Raw genomic sequence first — 18,981 nt, 5'->3', positions numbered from 1 at the left:
CTAATTTGGCAGTGGTGTTCGCATAATTTCTGAAGAAGTGCCCGTACATGTCCTGTATGTTCCTCTGGGGTAGATGAATGGATCAGAATGTCATCTATGTAAACTATTACACAGACATCCAGGAACTCGTGTAACACCTCATTTATAAAAAAATTGGAAGGCAGCAGGGGCATTACACAGGCCAAAGGACATCACTGCATATTCAAAGAGCCCAAACTTGGTCGGAATGCTGTCTTCCATTCATCATCCTCTAAAACACAGATCAAATGATAGGCCCCCCTCAATTCAAGTTTGGTGTAGATGGTCGAGTTACGCACTTGATCTAAAAGAACCGGTTTTAGAGAAAGAGGGTAGCGTTTTTTGATTGTCACCTTGCTACTGCACAGTAGTCTACACAGGCACCAATCTACTTTTTGGTTGTATACCTGGAGCCATGGGATACCTAAAATAGTACCAAAAACTGGAGTATCAATTAGATCAAATTGGATCTCCTCAAAATGTTTATTGGCACAGATCATGGTTAAAGGACTAGTCTGATGGTTCATGAGTCTGGATGATAATTCCGAACCATCAGCAGCTCTTAGTGGCTCTGGAGTGTCTTTCTTAATCATAATGATCCCTAAGGTCTTAGTAAGACGTATATCCAAGAAATTCACAGTGGCCCCTGAGACAAGTAATATCGGAAGGACCTTTTGTACTTAGGGAGACAAAATCAAGGTGACTATTAGGGTAAGGTGACGAGGTACCTGAGTCATGGTATTAGCTAGGAAATATGAGACCTTACTTATAGGGTTGCTCGATAAGACGGTACCAGGTTTTACCGAGTCTGGTAGTTTTCCATCTGCTTGGAAGTTCCTAAATCTGACATAGTTACTGCGCCCACTGCTTTCTTAGAAGTAGTGGATTTATTTGTACATCCTGGAGCAAAATGCCCAGGTTTCCGCAATACAGACAACGATTCAACTTTCTTCTATGCTCCTTCTCTTCCTTGGACAAGGGTCATCTCACTCCTCCAATTTGCACGGGTTCTGAGGAGTCATGATTAGAAGTGGTTGGTTCTTTTCTTTCTGGCTTAACCACCACTATTCGAGTTTCACTTTGTGATTTCTCACCTCTTCTTTCTGACAAACGGTTATCTAAACAAACCGCCAGGTCAATAAACTCTGAGCACTCACTGGGCGGGTCGGCTATCTGGGCTAGAACATCATTAAGTTTGTCATGAAGGCCTCGATAGAAGATAAAGGTGCATTTTTCTTCATGTCCAGTAACATGATGAATGCTTGCACCAAAATTAAAATGTCCATTACAAATGTACAACACTAATATATGCATTCCAAAGATAACAATAAATTAAAACATGTGCCTGTCACTGTGACAAATGAGGGTAAGTACATTTGTCATGTAAACTGTGACATTCCATAAAATGTATAAAAGTGATCTTAGATAATGAGGGCAATACACTGATGGACTCAGGAACTTTTAAATGCCTTCATTGCCTACTATTCCTTCTTTTTTAGGGGGCAACAACTAGACTCAGATAAATAAGATTAATACCTCCAAAGCTATTCCCTGCTTGACCTCGGGCAGACCTAGCAGCACTTGAAGATGAAATCACAATTGAGAAAGTTAGGAGTGCTATCCAGAGCATGTCTACTCAAAAAGCCCCATGGCCTGATGACTTTACAGCCTCATTCTATAAAACATATGCCTCTATTGTGGCCCACTTTAAAAGTTTTCAGCTTTTTTCTCACAGCTACAGCAGTGTCAGGGACCATGCTCACATCACACTTCAAACCTAATAAGGATCCCCGAGCATGTAGTCCTCATCACCCAAAAGCACTGCTCAATTGCAACATCAAAATCTTTACTTTGATCCTGGTAACGAGGCTCCATAACATTTGGTTGAAAATAAATTCAGCTCAGCATGTGGGCTTTATCCAAAATAGGCAGTCCTCAGACAATACAAGGCTAGCAGTGGCCCAAATTGATGTAATTGAGTGAAAATCCCAAGCAATGATCGGTCTCTCACTAGATGCAAAGAATGCTTTTTATAGGTTCGATTGAGTATATTTCAGCAGAGAGTACGTGATCAAATCAAATTTGGGCCAATGATAAACACCTTAGTCCAATCTAACTATAAGGGGCCCTCAACCGAGATGGAGAATACTCAGCTAATATTTCAACAACAAGAGGGACAAAGTAGAATTGTCTCTTTTCTCCCTTGAATTTTCACACTCACAACAGAACCCTTGGTCCATCTCATCATCAATAATTCCACCATTAGGGGCATCATGGTTAGAAGCATGGAGCATAATTTGACATTGTTCGCTGATGATGTCTGCTTCTTTGGACATACCCCAAAAACTCTTTGCCTGCTTTACGGGAAGAATTGGCCCAGTTTGAGGATATATCAGGATACAAAGTCAACAGCTTCAAATCGCAAGGTTTCAGAGTCACGGATCACTTAGGGGTGACCCATAGTCTAATCTTGCAGGTAGGCTTTCCGCAGGCTACTAGCCTAATATCCTATATGTAGGAGTTTAACTCTCACCCTCAACTACATCCCTGTACGAATGTAAAGTTTTTTCTTGCTTCACATATTCTACAAAGATATGCATGGACATGGACAGCTGGGGATATTATTGCTGGGATGAATAACCAGCTTAAAAATTAACTTTTTACTGGGCCCAGGTATTATTCAAATTAGAGGTCCTTTAGCACGACTACATGGGTGGTGTAAAACGTGCCATGTAAACATCATTGGTGATTGTAAGAAACTGGGTTACTGATTGAGGTGAGGGAGGGACCCTTGCCAAGCAACAACCACAGTCCTTCTCAGTGTGAAGTCATAAGCAAACCCTGAATTATCCTGTTCTCAACTCTCGGGTAACTTGGCACAGAGCAGTCAGGCTAAACTTATAGACAATGTGTAAAGTATTTGTGCAACACTTCAAACAGTGTCACAGTGGAAACAGAAAAGAAGCCCACAACAGAGTTAGAAAAATAGAGTCATTTTTAATAAAAACAAGACCAAAACAACAAAAAAACAATTAGTAGACTCAGAGGTATTGAATTTTAATTTATTTAGAGAAAATGGCATCAAAAGGCATAAAGCGCCAACTGTGGCTATCTGGTCCTGCCAGACTGGGACAAAGTTACAAGTTTAGGCCAATCACGATGGAGCACGAGCTGCTATTGGGACCCTGTCAGAGCACCTTAAATTTGGGGTTGTGGAGCATTGCATGGATCTGTGTCAAAGATATGTTGTGCAGCTGAAGTGATGCATGGTTCTGAAATGCAATAAGGGTACCGTAGGAGGCCCTGTTGTATCAACGTTGAGAATCCCGTCAACAGGGCTTGGTTTGCAAAGTCCAGTGTTGAGGATGGTTCAAGCAGTTGGGATGATGCATTGATTCTGAAGAGCTTTGAAGCTGAGATGCAGAGACCAGCGACATCATCAAGGCTGCTGTCACGAGATGGCAGGGCCTGTTCAAAGGATGTGTCATACAGCAGTGTGTCCAAAGGCAATACGGGCTGTGGTGGAGATGCAGGTCTTTTCAACAGGTCCAATTCAGACAGCAGCAGCAATGCATTGGTTCTGCTCTTTTTTGAGTCATGCAGCAGAGGAGATGCATTGTTTCCACTGAATCCACAGGCTGGCAGAGCCTTTTAGGCCCACTTTTAAGGGTCCAGGTCTGGAATGACACCACTTTGCAGGGTAGACTCGCAGGTGGCAGAGTTTAGGTGCAGATGCAAGGTTGTTGGAAGCCTGTTAAGTCCCTGAAGCTTCAGATAAAAAGGCTAGCCAACTAGTCCTTGGAGTGATTCTGGCTTCTAGGTTCAAAAGATGCAGGTCCAGTCCTTCTCACCCAGGCAAGAGGGCAGCAGGCAGCAGGTAAGCACAACATAGCAGTAGTCCAGCAGAGTGACAGACCTTCAGCAGCACAGCAGTCCTTCTTCCTGGCAGAATATCCACAGGTCCAGAAGTGTACTGAAGTGGTGGTGTCCGAGGTCCTTCTTTTATACACAGTTGTGCCTTCGAAGTGAGAAAAAACATCTAGAAGCATGCCACTGAAGTGCACAGGTCCCCTGCCGACTCGGGCTCCAGACTAACTACAGAGGGTATGCAACCCTTTGTGTCGAGACAGGTACAGTCTATTCAGGTGTAAGTGGTGCTGGGAACAGCTCTTACCTCCCATCCTGTCAGTGATGGCCTATCCAGTCACACCTAAGCTCCCATTGTGTGTGACTGTCTACGAGAACTACACAAAGACCAACTGCCAACTGCACCCAGTCATGTGACCACAAACAGGCTGCAGGAATCAAATGTCTAGAACAAAAAAATTGCAACTTTCTGAAAGTGGCATTTTCAGAATTGTAAATTAAAATTTGAATTCACCATAAATTAGGATTTTAAATTAGGATTTCTGAGACACCAAAGATGAACCAATCCTCTCTTCCCAGTTGGAAATTACACCTATTAAATGTAATAAGGCATCTCCAATGTTATACTATGGGGGGAGGGGTTAGGCCTTGTATAGTGAAAAACAAATGTGAAAGTTTTTCACTTCCAGGGCATGCAAAGCATAAACGTACATGCTCACCTTTTAAAATACACTGCACCCTGCCCTTGGGGCTGTCCAGGCCCTACCTTAGAAGTGACATATGTATTAAAAATGAAGGTTTGGGCATAGCAAAAGTTCTATTTTGTCAGGTTGACATGGCTGGCTAAAACTGCACACACAGGTTCTGCCATGGCAGGCCTGAGACATGTTTAAAGGAGGCCTTTAAACAGGAGGCCTCCCTTGCTTGCCCAGCATAAGGACGTCTGACTGGGTCCTGGGTCAGAGTTCTGACCGACCCTGGGGTGGAAGCCCCCTGGCCTGGGTTCCGTTCTATGTCCAGAATAAGAAGCTCTGACCGGGCCTCAAGTGAGAGCCCCAGGAGGTATAGGGTGAAAGACCCTGGACCTCACTACATTCAATAGCCTGCTGTGTCTCAAAGTGCTGCAGACAGGTACCCGCAGGCCCAGGGAGGCCTCCAATGCTTCTCTGGGGTAATAAGTTCTGATTCTGATAGGCCCTTGGGTGGTAGACCTCATCTCACAGCTCCATTCCCTGGCCCACCATGTCTCAAACTGCCCTGGACAGGGATCCGCAGTTTCAGGGAGGCCCTCCCTGCTTGCCTGGGATAAGAAGTTCTGACTGGACCCCAGCTCAGAGCTCCAGCTCCAAAGGGGGTGGAAACGTCCAGTCCTGAAATCTGTTCCATGGTCTGATGTGCCACTTGGAGCCCAACAGGAACCCACAGACCTGAGGAGGCCTCTCCTGCTTACTCAGGATAAGAAGCTCTGACCCGGCCTTGGATCAGAATTCTGCCTCACCCATGGGTGGAAGCCCCCAGCCCTGGGCTCTCATCTTCAGCCCAAAATGTCGCAAAGTGTAGGCACTGAGAGATCTTACCTGCTTGTCTGGGTTCAGAAGTTTTGTTTGGCTCCTGGCTCAGAGTTCTTCGAGGCTCACCTCAATAGCCCTTTGCCTAATAAAAAGCTTGGGCTCCAAAAACCCAGGCCTCAGAGTCCCTGTCTTCTCCAGGAGTGAGCAGAATCCTTTTTTCAGAAGTCACAGCATGACCAAATGACCATCCTTTGACTCCAAGCAGCTGGTGGCTCTGAGCATTGCATATATGGTCATGTGCAATGCATACCTGCAGCACTCCCAGATGGCCAGACTGCCCTGGAAGTTCAGGTGAGGCCGTATTTGACTCTTCAAGCCCAGACCATGCTCCGGGGGTTAGCATTTTCACTGATGCCCGCTATGTCACTTGGTGTGCACTGATCACAGGAAATGGGGGGTAGACTTGCTCTAGATTAGTAGTGACAGGTCACCCTGGACTCCCTTGTCTAGTCATTCCCACCCTTGTGCTGCCCAGGTCCTCTCCAAGAGCAGGCAGGCCTGCAAAGCTGACATCCCCTTGGAGGGCAGCTTGTTTGTGGACCTTTTAGTCAGAACTGTACTGTGATTGCGATGACTGGGCTGCTCTGGAAGTCCTGATGGGGGCCCATTTGACTCTGTGATCACATCCAGGGCTTTAGGGGGTCAGGTGCATTTTTTCTGATGGCCCCCACTTTTACCTGGTGTACACACATTGTAAAAATTCCAGGGTAGCCATCCTCTGGATCAGTAGGGAGAGGGTACCCGGGAGCCCCATTGTCATCTGGCCCTATCTCACTTAGGTACTGCCCAGGTCTGCGTCTGCCTCTGAGCCCAGTTTGATGTACTTTTTCTCCAAGCTTTGCTTCCTGAAGAGCAGATAAGGATATGAAGCTGACATCCGTGTGTCGGGAAGCCTACTAAGGGTGGCTTAGCCAGCATTGTACTGTGATTGAGATGGCTAGGCTGACCTGGAAGTCCTGATGAAGGCTCTTTGACTCTTCAACACAAAATTTAAATGACTCTTTATTGCTCAATCCCTTTCCGAAAGGGACCTTGAAACGAAGGTACCTAGGCCGCAATATGGAAAAGGGTGGCTAGTCGTCTAGCTGTAGGCAACATAAAAAAAAATAGCTGCAACATATCACCCAGATGGCACCTTCCCCCAACCAGATTGAGAGATGTGTGTGTACATTATATCCTATGAAGTAACTCCTCCTTTCACAAGTGAAACTTATGTGTACTGATTGCAGACTAAAAAAATGAACATTAAACCCTGGAAATCTAAAAGGCATGAATCCTTAACTTTGGGACTGAGTCCATTCAAATTTGATATTGATGTTTAGAAAACCGATTTAACCAATGAATCAAAGAGCACCACACACACTATTGATGCAAGTGAAGAAAGGAGAAATGAGGGTGACATAATTATTGATTTTTGACAATTGCTCTATTTTAGACCTCACTAAAGGCCTCATTACGAGGCTGGCGCAGAACACTGCCAAATTATGACCATGGCGGTATTCACAACAGAATACAATGGAAACAAAGTTGGCATTGCCACTGTGGTCTGGCCACCACGGACAACGGTTGCCACCTGCAGGCCGTCAGAGACCATGTTTCTGCCAGACAGATTCCGAGGTTGCACACCTCCAAAGTTTCCGCCGCATTCACAGCAAAGCGGAAACCAGCAGCATAAAAGGAGACACTCACCTTCAGGAAGCCATACTTGTCCGGAGCCTCCATGAAACCAGAACTATCAATCAATCAATCAGTGCTTGTAAAGCACAACCACTCACCTGTTAGGGTCTCAAGGTGCAGGGGGTGTGGAAAGTAGAGTGTTCATTGGTGGTTCTTAAAAAAGTCATGTCTTCAGTTCCTTCGTGAAGCTGAGGAGGGAGATGGTTTGTCTGATGTGGAGAGGAAGGGTGTTCCAGGCGGTGGCTGCGAGGTAGGAAAAGGAGCGTCCTCCTGTTCTGGTTTTCTTGATGCGGAGTACTTCTGCGAGAGAGAGCTGGGTTGAGCGTAGGGTCCGTGGGGTACGTGGAGGTTGAGTCGCTGGTTCAGGTAGGTAGGTAGCACTACATGTCTTCCCACTGCTCCTCCTTGCTCAAAGATTCCTGAATCTGTAACAAAGATGATAACAGCAATCATAAGTACACACCCTTACCTGGTACTGTTGTAGATTGGCAATTTATGTACACAGATGTCCATGACACAACAGATACCATACCACTTTAAAACAAAAGCACTGCAAACACCCTCAAATACTGCCTAAACAACACTTGTAGCCAATGCAGCAAAACACACACACATTCAGGCACACAACTAATGTCAGCCAGCAACAACTCCATACTTGGGAAAGAAATGCATGACAAAGGTGTAACCAGGAAACAAACAACTGGTTGGTTTAAATTATTATTTGAACCATGAAATTGGAAAAACAAAGGCCATAGGCCAAAGACCACAAGTGTAACAATACATCCAAGAAGCAAAGAGCAGCCAACACGTGTTTCGTCTCCTAGACTTTGTCAAGGCTTGAAGTATACAAATATGGACAAGAGTAGGTATTTGAAAACGAGTTCTAAAAGTGGCGTGTCTGACAGACTTTTCACTGACGCTGGAAGCACATCATTATTGCTCAGCAATTGGCTTATCAGGGCCATTTCTCACACCCAAACTTTTGGATTACATTGGATATTGTTGTGGCTGTATACCAGACACGCCGCTTTTTGACCTAACCATTGACTTTATTGTTTCATTGGCCAATAAATGTCTGGTTTCATTTGTGCTTTGGACTTTAACTCTAATTTAATGACCACTTGGATCAACCACACGGAACTGTCCTCGGTGTGCCTTGGCCTTTTGTTCATATACACTGGGTGGGAACCAAGGCTCACCTATTAGCCACTCCCTGTGCCTCTGTAGTAGGGACATCACATTTGGGATGCTGCTATTCCTTAGGACAAAGGCATCATGCACCGACCCAGGATATTTAGCATTGATGTGGGAGATGTACTGGTCCACCAGGCACAACATCTGCACATTCATAGAGTGGAAATTCTTATGATTCCTGAACACTTGTTCATTTTGCTTGGGGGGACAAACGCAATATGTGTTCCATCAGTCGCCCCAATTATATTGGGGATATGTCCCATTGCATAAAACCAGGCCTTCATAGTGGCCAAATCCTCCACCAGGGGGAAAGCAATGTAGCTGCACATGTGTTTTAACAGGGCAGACAAGACTCTTGCCAGCACGATTGAGAACATTAGCTGTGACATTCCTGCTGCCAAGCCCACTGTCACTTGGAAAGAACCAGTTGCCAGAAATTAGGAGCACTGATATAACCTGCACAAGACAGGGTACCCCAATCGGATGATGGATAGCTGAGATCAGGTCAGGTTCTAACTGGGCACATAGCTCTGTGATTGTGGCCCTGTCCAGTCTATAGGGGAGGATACTGTGCCTGTCCTCCAGTGTAGCCACATCCACCAGGGGTCTGTACACGGGGGTATGTCTTCATCTCCTATTCAACTGCAGCAGTAGATATCTCAGGGACACAAGAGTGGGTAGGCTGTCACAATTTGAACAACTATACCACAACAGCAGTCCACATCGTGCAATCATGTTTTGGGACAGTGTAATTTAAAAGTATGTGTCTATTTATCCTGTGCCGCAGCAATTATCGATAGGCCTGTTCACCCCCCCAAAATGGCGCCCGCCTGTCCTGTGTGGAGGGACAGATGGAAGTGAGGTAATTCCACTGACATTGGGCGCCGTGGCGGTAGGCAGTTGTGAACCACCGTGCAATTCCTCATTGGATAATATTGGGCCAATTGGGATCTATGCCGGCGATGACAGTATGCACCACCGTGGACATGACCACCATCCTATTTCACATTCCTCATTTGTTTCCTGACCTTCCACTGGAGAGGACCTACACTGCATGTGGTGCTGTAACCTGTGCCTGGAACCTACCATGGCCCGTGTGACTGGGGAAAGGGCCCCAGACTTCACTTCTGAGGAGTTGGAGCGACTGGTGGATGGGGTCCTACCCCAGTATGGACTGCTGTATGGGCCTCCAGACCAACAGATGAGTACACTGGGGGCTCAATGCATATGGCATGAAGGCATAGAGATGTGTGTGAAGGCATTGTGTAAGGGTGGGTGGAGGGTGGGGGTATTGTATGTTGGCAGTGTACATGTTGTAAGCTGGCCTATGTGTGTGCCAATGGTGATGGGATCGGGTATGGTGGGCCATGTTTGTGACAGGCTGGACTGTTTGTTTAATGGAGTTCTCCTGTCTGTATTACCTCTGCAGGTCAGCACCCATCAAAAGAAGGGATTATGGCGTGCCATCGCCAAGGATGTGCGAGCCCTGGGGGTCTATGGAAGGCGGAGCACCCACTGTCGGAAACAGTAGGAAGACCTGAGATGCTGGGCATGAAAGACCGCAGAAGCCCAGCTGGGGATGGCCTCCCAACGAGAAAGGGGGAGCCCATCGGACCCTGACTCCCCTGATGGCATGCATACTGGCAGTGGCCTACCCTGAGCTGGATGGGCGCTTGAGGGCATTACAGCAGCCACAAGGGGGTGGGTACAGTGGCTATCATTACAACATACAGTTGGTGGGGTGGTATCTGGGTGGTGGTTGTGTGTCAGTGGGTGTCCCTATGGCAGGCCAGACATAGCAGCGTAGGTCCTCTGGAGGGTAAGGGTTTGAATGGAAAATACTGCTTTCATAGCTTGTTAGTATTCAATTCTGGGCAGGGCTGAGTGGGTCCCAGGTGTGCTGCAGTTGGCGGTGTGTGCCCCTCCTCATGCCTTGGTGACTGGCCATTTCACTGGTAGTCCAATGCATAGTGCGTTGGCTTGTACCCTGTGCGCGAGGGTGCGCTGTACGCCAACGGTGGTGTTGGGGCAGTAATTGACCCAGTGTTTCCTTTGTCTCTCTCCCCCTCTTTCTTGCTTTGTCATCCTGTCATGTGCATTAGCATCATCTGGCGGAGGAGCAGAAGCACCAGCGACAGAGGGAGCTGTATCCCACAGGACCCTGGAGGCAGAGTCTACCGACGCCAAGGGAATAATTGGGACAGAGGGCGAGGGGAGCACCACAGTGGAGACTGGAGGGGACAACACAGACTCAGACACCTCCTCTGATGGGAGCTCCCTGGTGGTGGGGACACCTGTGTGACCACCCCAGCTACAGGTACAGCCACCACCTCTGTACCAGCACCGCCTTCCCAGTAGCCCCTCAGCGAGTTGCCGGTGCCCACTCACCCAAGCGGGTTGGCATCTCCTGCGACCCAGGCACCTCATGCCCTGCCCCAATGAGCCCTGCTGCCTTGAGTGAGGAGGCTCTTGACCTCCTGAGATCCATCTCTGTAGGGCAATCAACCATTGTGAATGCCATCCAGGGGCTGGCACCCCAGATGCAAAAATGCAAAGCATTCCTGGAGGGCATTCACAGTGGATTGGCGGCCCAACAGAGATCAATTCAGGCTCTGGCATCCTCTCTGATTGTAGCCATTGTCCCTGTTTCTACGATCCCCCCTCCAACTTCCACTTCCCAGTCCCATTCTCCCCAACCCCAACCCATCCGAAGCACTCATACAGATGAACATGCACACAAGACAACACACAAGCGTGGCACAGGCAAACACAAGCACCACACTTCATCCCACAGGCACTCACACATACACCATTCAGTTGCAGACACAACAACATCCACTGCCTCCAGTGTCTCCCCCTCCTCCTCCTGCTCCACCTCCCACCCAGTTACGTCCACACTCACACCTGCATGCACTACATCATTATCCACTTCCAGCATCATCACCACACTACACACACCTCACTGGCAGACACCTCCACAATATCCATGCACGCGTCCCCTGTGTCCTCTCCCAGCATGTCTGTCCCCTCCTCCCAAAGGACACAAACACAAGCACTCAGACACCCAACAGCCATCCACCTCACAACAGCATACAGCCCATGCACCTGCACCCAAATCCAGCAGACATACACCTCCAACAACCACTCCCTCATCCTCCACTCCCATTACTCCTCCCTCCTCCGACCACAACGTCCCTAAAAAGCTTTTTCTTCCCCAACTTGACCTCTTCCCTACCACTACCCCCCGTCCTGCACGTATGGGCAGCGTAGCAAGGACACAGCCCAGCACCTTAGCAAAACGGTCCACAGGGACAGTGGTAGCATCATCTACTCGTGGTGGTAGGGATATCAGAACAACAACACTGAAGGGGAAGGAGACAGCTCAACCTGGGATGAAAGGGAAGAGTCTGGCACCAGCTGTGAGGAAGGGAAAGGAGCCTGCACCAGCTGTTAAGAAGGAGAAGGAGCCTGCACCAGCTGGGAAGAAGGGGAAGGAAGCTGCACCAGCTGGGAAGAAGGGGAAGGAGCCTGAGCCACCAGGCAGAAAGGGCAAGAGCCCATCCACCTCTGCCAGGAAGTGTAAGGGATCCCCAAGCTATGACCAGGAGGAGAAGAGGCACTCTACACCAGCAGAAGCTGTCAGGCAAACACCACCACCACCAGAAGCTATCACAGGGCCCCCACCGCCAGCCGTGGATTTGCTGCCATCACAGAGTACAGGGGCTACCCAGGAGCCTCCCCCAACCACAACCAGCATGCGGCCAACACTGCTGGTGGACGCCATGTAGTCCACCCTCCAGGGGCTACTGTATGGGTTTCCCACCCCAAAAGCAGTGTGGTATTCACCCCCCTGAGAGACTGTGGCCTTGCACTCCCCAGGACAAAGCAATGGGCATGTTGCCCCCTCCAGAACCAGTGGGGTATTTACCAACTTGAGAGACTGGCCTTGCACTCCCCAGGACAAAGCAATAGGCATCTTGCCGAGTCCAGAAGCAGTGGGCAAGTCACCCACTTGAGAGACTGTGACATTGCACTCCCCAGGACAAAGCAATGGGCATGTTGCCCCCTCCAGAACCAGTGGGGTATTCACCCACTTGAGAGATGGCCTTGCACTCCCCAAGACAAAGCAATGGGCATATTGCCCCACCCAGAACCAGTGGGCTTGTTCCCTCATCTGGATGAGGTGTCTTCCCCTCCCCCTGAGGTGCCTGCCTATTTGCAAAATGATGCTCCTGCAGTGTTCTATCCGGATTTGCTCCGGTTTCGAGCTGGCCCTTGGACTGTGCCCTGTGTCCATGTGGGCCCTTTGAACTTTGGACTGGACAGTGTCCCTTTTCTATATAAGTGTACATATCTGTTTCATGGAAAAATCGGATTATTAATTTTGATGTTGAACTGATTACCATCACTTTCATCAATTCCTGTTGTCCTTGCATTATTCTGCAGATTTTCTGGGTAAAATTATTTTTGTATTGCAGCTGGTTGTGTGTGCGATGTGTGTGTCTGGTGTGTGTTGTGTGTGTGAGTGTCACTCTCTTTTTTCTGCCACCCTCCCTTGTGTGCTAGGCAGATGTATTCACCGTAGTCGTCTTCATCGGCATTGGTGTTCCAGGTAGAGCATAATGTAGAAGATCATCGGGAAGACTTGCAGTTCGGGTTCCATGGTGGCATGGTTCTTCCCTGTTTCTCCAATGGTGAGTCCTTTGACTTTTGTGCTCTGTTTCCACCAGGCTTTTGATGGCATTGGTACCGGCCCAGAAAAGGTGGTGGTTTGCAGGGTCTTAATATTGTGGGCGGAACTTTGATTTCCGCCTGGCTGTAGGCGGCTACCGCTGTGGTGGCTGTTGTTTCCACCCTGGCGGTTGGTGTGGTACATTGGCTGTCTATCGGAGATATCACCACCATGGTCATAATTTGGCGGTACTTACCGCAAGCCTGTTGGCGGTATTACCGCCACTTTATCACCCACCACCAGGGTCATAATGAGGGCCTATGTGCTGTTTACATGTCTTCCAATAAATGTGTGTAGATGTAGCACACAGCAGATTTTGGATCTGTCGCTGTTGGAATCCTAATGTAATGAGTCTCCTGCTGATAGAGTCCACGTGTAATGTCCATAACATGTACAATACAGAGGGACAAATTGATAGCAGAGTTGCCATGCATAACAGTTGTGCATGGTTGATAAATTACCCATGCACATGACCTGTGTTCAAGTGCGGTTTATTATGAACAGTAAAACAATATGTGTGACAAGTAACTAACAAAAACACAATATTAATAGTGAAAGGTTCAGTCATGGTGGCTGGAACCATGAGGATAGCTACTACACCATTAGGATACACAAGTCCAATGTCCTTGTACCATGGAAAAATAGAGTTTGGTTTAAGACAAGTCAATAGGGTGTATCTGTGGCACACAAGGGGAACAAGTCAGGAGAGGTTCACTTCCTAGCTGTGGGTTTGATATTGGCATCTGCTCCTCCTGGATGTCTGGGTGGATGTCCACGTTTGTGGGGAGGGAGTTCCTCTGCTACAGAGGGTGGGGTGTCTGAGGCACGTCCTTCCTCTGACAGGGCCTTAATTTCACTAGCAGTAGCAGATGTTGAAGTGTCTGAAGACTCATTACTTGTGGAAGAGGCCTGATGTTGTGCTGCAGTCCTACTCCGGGTACAGTTGATGTCCCTCAGCACCCCACCAATGGAAGCCAGGCAGGCATTTCGTGTCTGGCATCGCTGCATGACTTCCTGATGGTGGCCCTTCTGCAGCTGTTGGATTTCCCTCATCATGGTGATTACCTGGCCCATCATTATTTGGGAATTTTGGTATGCTCCCAAGACTTGGGAGACAGTTTCCTGGTCAGTTTTGTCCCTTTGAGCCCCCGTCTGCTGGCCCACACCATTCCTCACACATACTCTACCCCAATGTGCCTGTGCCCCTGGCACAGTGTGCCCACTCCCAGTGGTGGCAGGTCCTTCATTGTCAGGGGTAGCGAGAGGGGACTCAGGGACCTGTACTGTGGGGCACACAATAGATGATACAGTCCTTGGGGCAGAGGTTTGGGGCGAATGGTTGCCTATGATGTAGATACAACAGGGCTGGGAGGAGTTGATGTGGGCATTGTGAAGCTGGCAGTTATTGACTGACCAGGTGTCCCTGATGGGCCAGCTTCCTCTTCAGTGTCCACACATTCACAGGGATTATGCTCGCTGGGGCCTCTATCCAGAGGGGGTATGGCAGTCTCTGGTTTTCTGTCCATGGTAACATTGGCAAGGTTACCTGAGGGAGAAGCGGAACACAGAGTTGCTGTTACATTTATGAAATTATTGATGTTGTGCAAGATGCAGACAGTGGCAGACCATGATCACCAGAAATGATAGCTGCAGCACAACCTTGCTTTGTACAACATGAGACTCTGTAAATTCAATACCATACACCATGCTTGTAGCTGTTAAACAATGTTGGTAGTGATTGGACTGCTGATGCCATCTTATGTTGTCTCATTATTGACATGGGTATTCATCTTTGTTGCCTACTGAAGTGTCTGACATGATACATGGCACAAAAAGAGGTGTACAATGCACAATAGTGTCAGAGTAGTGACACAGTATAGGAGTAAGCAATATACATTTACCTGTAACTGGGTGTACTGCATGTGCATCCACTTTTGTCATCTAGATTTCCACCCTGGGTGGGTATATTTCAATCTTAGGAATCTTTGTTCTAAGGGCATTGTGAATGGGCACTCAGCTATAGCTGTGTTTTGCTTGTGATGATAGTGGGAGTGGGTCATTGCATTGCTGTCATTGCCATTCATTGTTTCACACTTGAACAATCAAGTTGGCTTAAATTGGTAGTTTCACAAGCATGACATCTCACATTTGGTGTGCTGTTCTGATTTTCACAATGGTGGGATATTGCATTCTAGGAAATTTAGTGTGATGATTCATGTGCCATTTCCAAGTGCTGTGGAGCCAAGGTGAGTTTAGTGGAAATGTGGCATGCCAGAGATGGGGTTTGGATCATTTGGTCAGAGGTGTATTGGGTGGTATGTGAATTGGGGTGGGTTAAGGTGGTGAGGGAGAATGCAAGACATGTCAATTGGGTGACATAAATTTTGTGGGGACTTAACGGACTCCACTCCCCTACGTATTCCTGTCAGGCCCTCAGCATGCACTGTGTCCAAGACCTTCTCTTCCCAAGATGTGAAAGTAGGGGGAGGAGGTGGCCCACCGCCATCTTCCGTACCGCCAGCTGATGTCTGGATGCCATGGAACACACCTTCCCCCTGAGGTCATTCTGATTCTTACTGATGTCTTCCCTTGTGTGTGGATAGCTGCCTACAGAATTGACCCTGTCGACAATTCTTTGCCACTGTTCCATTTTTCCGGGAATTGATTTTGATGGACCTGTGCTCCAAACAGGTGTGGCTCTCTTTGACAATTTTGCCCACTATGACTCTCAACTCCTCATCAGTGAAATGTGGGTATTTTTGTGGGGAGATGGTAGTGATGGTGAAGACGGTATGGTAGTGTTCAATGAAAAAATAGCTGCAGTAAAAGGTAAATGGTGAGGTGTAGGTGTTGTGATGTCATTGGGTGATGGTTGTTGTGAATTATGTGTGGTAGTAAAATGTGTGTTGTGTATGTTGTGCAGGTGTGGGATTTGTGCGTAGTGAAATGTATGTGGGTGCCTAATGTATATTTCTATATCTGTGAACGATTTAGCTTGTCTGTGGCTGTGTGGGGTGTTCAGGTTACAAAGGATTGTGGGTTGTGTGGGGAAGTTTTCATAGTGCAGTGTGTACGTGTATCAGGTGGGTGGATGTGTGTCAGGTATGGGGTATTCAACTATCCAATGTGGTGCTGTGTTCATTGTGATATGAGCTGAGACCGCCACGGTTCACACAACCAATGGTTTTGCACCACGGGAGAACTGCTGTCATGATTTGTGGATTGTAATCTGATGGGTAGATTTATGTCAGGCTGGCGGTGCTGATGGTGGGACCTCCTCTTTTCCATCTTCCAGTGTCCTAGAGATATCAGAAATTTGGATGGTTTTTGGTGAACTTCTCAGTGTAACTCTTAATATGGTTACTGCCAGCACGGCGGTCTTTTGGTGGCCACCACCATGGCGGTCTTACCGTCAGACCACCAAACTCATAATGGTGCCCTAAATGTTTTCCACTAACTAAAAGGAGATCTGCTGGTACATTGAGTTATTGTCTTTTTGGTACCTAGTCGCCAGCGGAGGGCCCTGAATCGGGGATAGCTAACAGACCGAAAGTGACTTCTTGTCCTGAACAGATGTCAGTGGCTAAATTTATCCTAGACATACTCTGAGCTCAACCTAAAAGTTTGTAAACTGGAAAATAAGCAATTAGAACTGCAAATGAGGGAGGTAGACAAGGGGCATCTGATAGAAACAATATCTCCAGACAATGGGGCAAACTGAAGAAGGAGGGGCAAAAATTAAGAATCCCGTAAATTAGAAATAATGGTGATTCACATGGGACAGAAGTGAAGAAAGTAATGAAAGAGGGATGCTCACAGAGACAATCACTTGTAGTTGACCTTATTATCCCAATGACAAGAATAAAAATGAATTAATGATCTATAAAGGATCACCATCCCTCACAGAAATTATTGGAACATGTGAGCTCTTATGGCTACAAGTGGATGAAAGAACAATCATTTGGTGATACTTGTCAGTTAATATCAACACCAGGACAGTGCGCGCTCTACGGGCAACATAATGCAAAATGACAAACCTTATTCAATATAATAATTCATGCATTGTGTGTTGATATTGCATATTAACTTTTTGCATTGCAGGTATTTATCTTAAAATTAATGATGTTTGTGATGTATTGTTCATTTTCAAGCCTTTCCTGCAGCCTGGCTGGGTGTGGCATGTGGGCGGGGCTGGGTCTATTTAAGGAACCCAGCCCAACTCCACATGCTCACTATTCAGAGGTCCCGGTGCAGAGCAGCAGCATTTTCCCGGACTCCTGTTCCGGAATCCTACTTGGACATTTCCTGGCCCTGTCCTCATTATCTTGCTGATCTTCAAGCATGGTGGTAAGGCGGAGTTCGGGATAGATCCCCGACTCTGTTTCTAGAAACATTTGAGTTTTTGGTTTTGTGATTTACAGTGAGCGGGATTTATTCTTGACACTTAACCCTTGCAGTTCGGATCGGCATGGTGCCCGATCATTTGAAGGCATTTGAATCTTGATGGTTGAATCGCAACAGTGTGCGCGATTCATTCTTGGCACTTAACCCTTGCAGTTCGGATCGGCAGAGTGTGCGATCATTTCGAGGCATGTAAATCTTGATGGTTGAATCGGCAACAGTGTGCGCAATTCAATCTTGGCACTTAACCCTTGCAGTTCGTATCGGCATCATGTGCAATCATTTCGAGGCATTTGAATCTTGATGGTTGAATCGGCAATAGTGTGCGCAATTCATTCTTGGCACTTAACCCTTGCAGTTCGGATCTGCAGAGTGTGCGATCATTTTGAGGCATTTGAATCTTCATGGTTGAATCGCAACAGTGTGCGCAATTCATTCTTGGCACTTAACCCTTGCAGTTCGGATCGACAGAGAGTGCGATCATTTCGAGGCATGTTAATCTTGATGGTTGATTCGGCAAAAGTGTGTGCGATTCATTCCTGGCAATTAACCCTTGCAGTTCAGATCGGCAGAGTGCGCGATCATTTTGAGGCATTTGAATCTTGATGGTTGAATCAGCAACAGTGTGCACGATTCATTCTTGGCAATTAACCCTTGCAGTTCAGATCCTCAGAGTGTGCGATCATTTCGAGGCATTTGAATCTTGATGGTTGAATCGGCAACAGTGCGCGCGATTCATTCTTGGCAATTAACCCTTGCAGTTCAGATCGGCAGAGCGCACGATCATTCCAGGTACTTGAGTCTTGATGCGCAGTCTGGCAATAAGGTGCGCAATAATTTCTGGACAATTGAATCTTGAAACTTAGATCAAACAGAGTGTGATCTTTCTAGACAAAACAAGTTTAGTCAGTTTGCCTATTCCACAGTATAATTCATGAATCCTATAGCAGTTAATTCCTTGGGAATGAATGTACTTATTGACTCTTGTTGTGATGTAATTGCTATTCTAACGATTAACTTGAGAAAGTTCAATGTTCAGAGTATATGATTATAAAAAGGTCACGTTATTGAAAAGTTATTGATCTCTCATGTTATTAGAGCATAAAGAGTTAAAACAAAGTTCATGAAGATTAATGTGAATGACCTTGCTATTTTGTTCTTAACTCTTGCTTCCACAGGTCTCCTTCCCCGCTGTTCCCAACCTAAACTCCATCCCCCGCTTGGCCATTCTTTAACTCAGTGCTTTAATAGCTAGTAGAGTTTGGAGCTGCCAAGAGGTGGACATATTGGGAACAGAGGCAAACCTCGAGGATCTAGTCTCGCTGACAGTTAATGCAAACACTCAGAAATTAGATACAAGCATGCTATGTCAAGATCAATGTTGACAACCTGAAGACACAACAGTCCATTGCAGAAGTTGCCAGCAACATTCATGCTTTGACAGAGTGAATGATTGACTTTAAAAAATGCACCACTAAAACAGAGGAAGCACCTACACACATGGGAAATTCAAAAGCATGG

Source organism: Pleurodeles waltl, chromosome 4_1, assembly GCF_031143425.1.
Source record: "Pleurodeles waltl isolate 20211129_DDA chromosome 4_1, aPleWal1.hap1.20221129, whole genome shotgun sequence".
Lineage (NCBI taxonomy): Eukaryota > Metazoa > Chordata > Amphibia > Caudata > Salamandridae > Pleurodeles > Pleurodeles waltl.
This window is presented reverse-complemented; position numbering follows the sequence as displayed.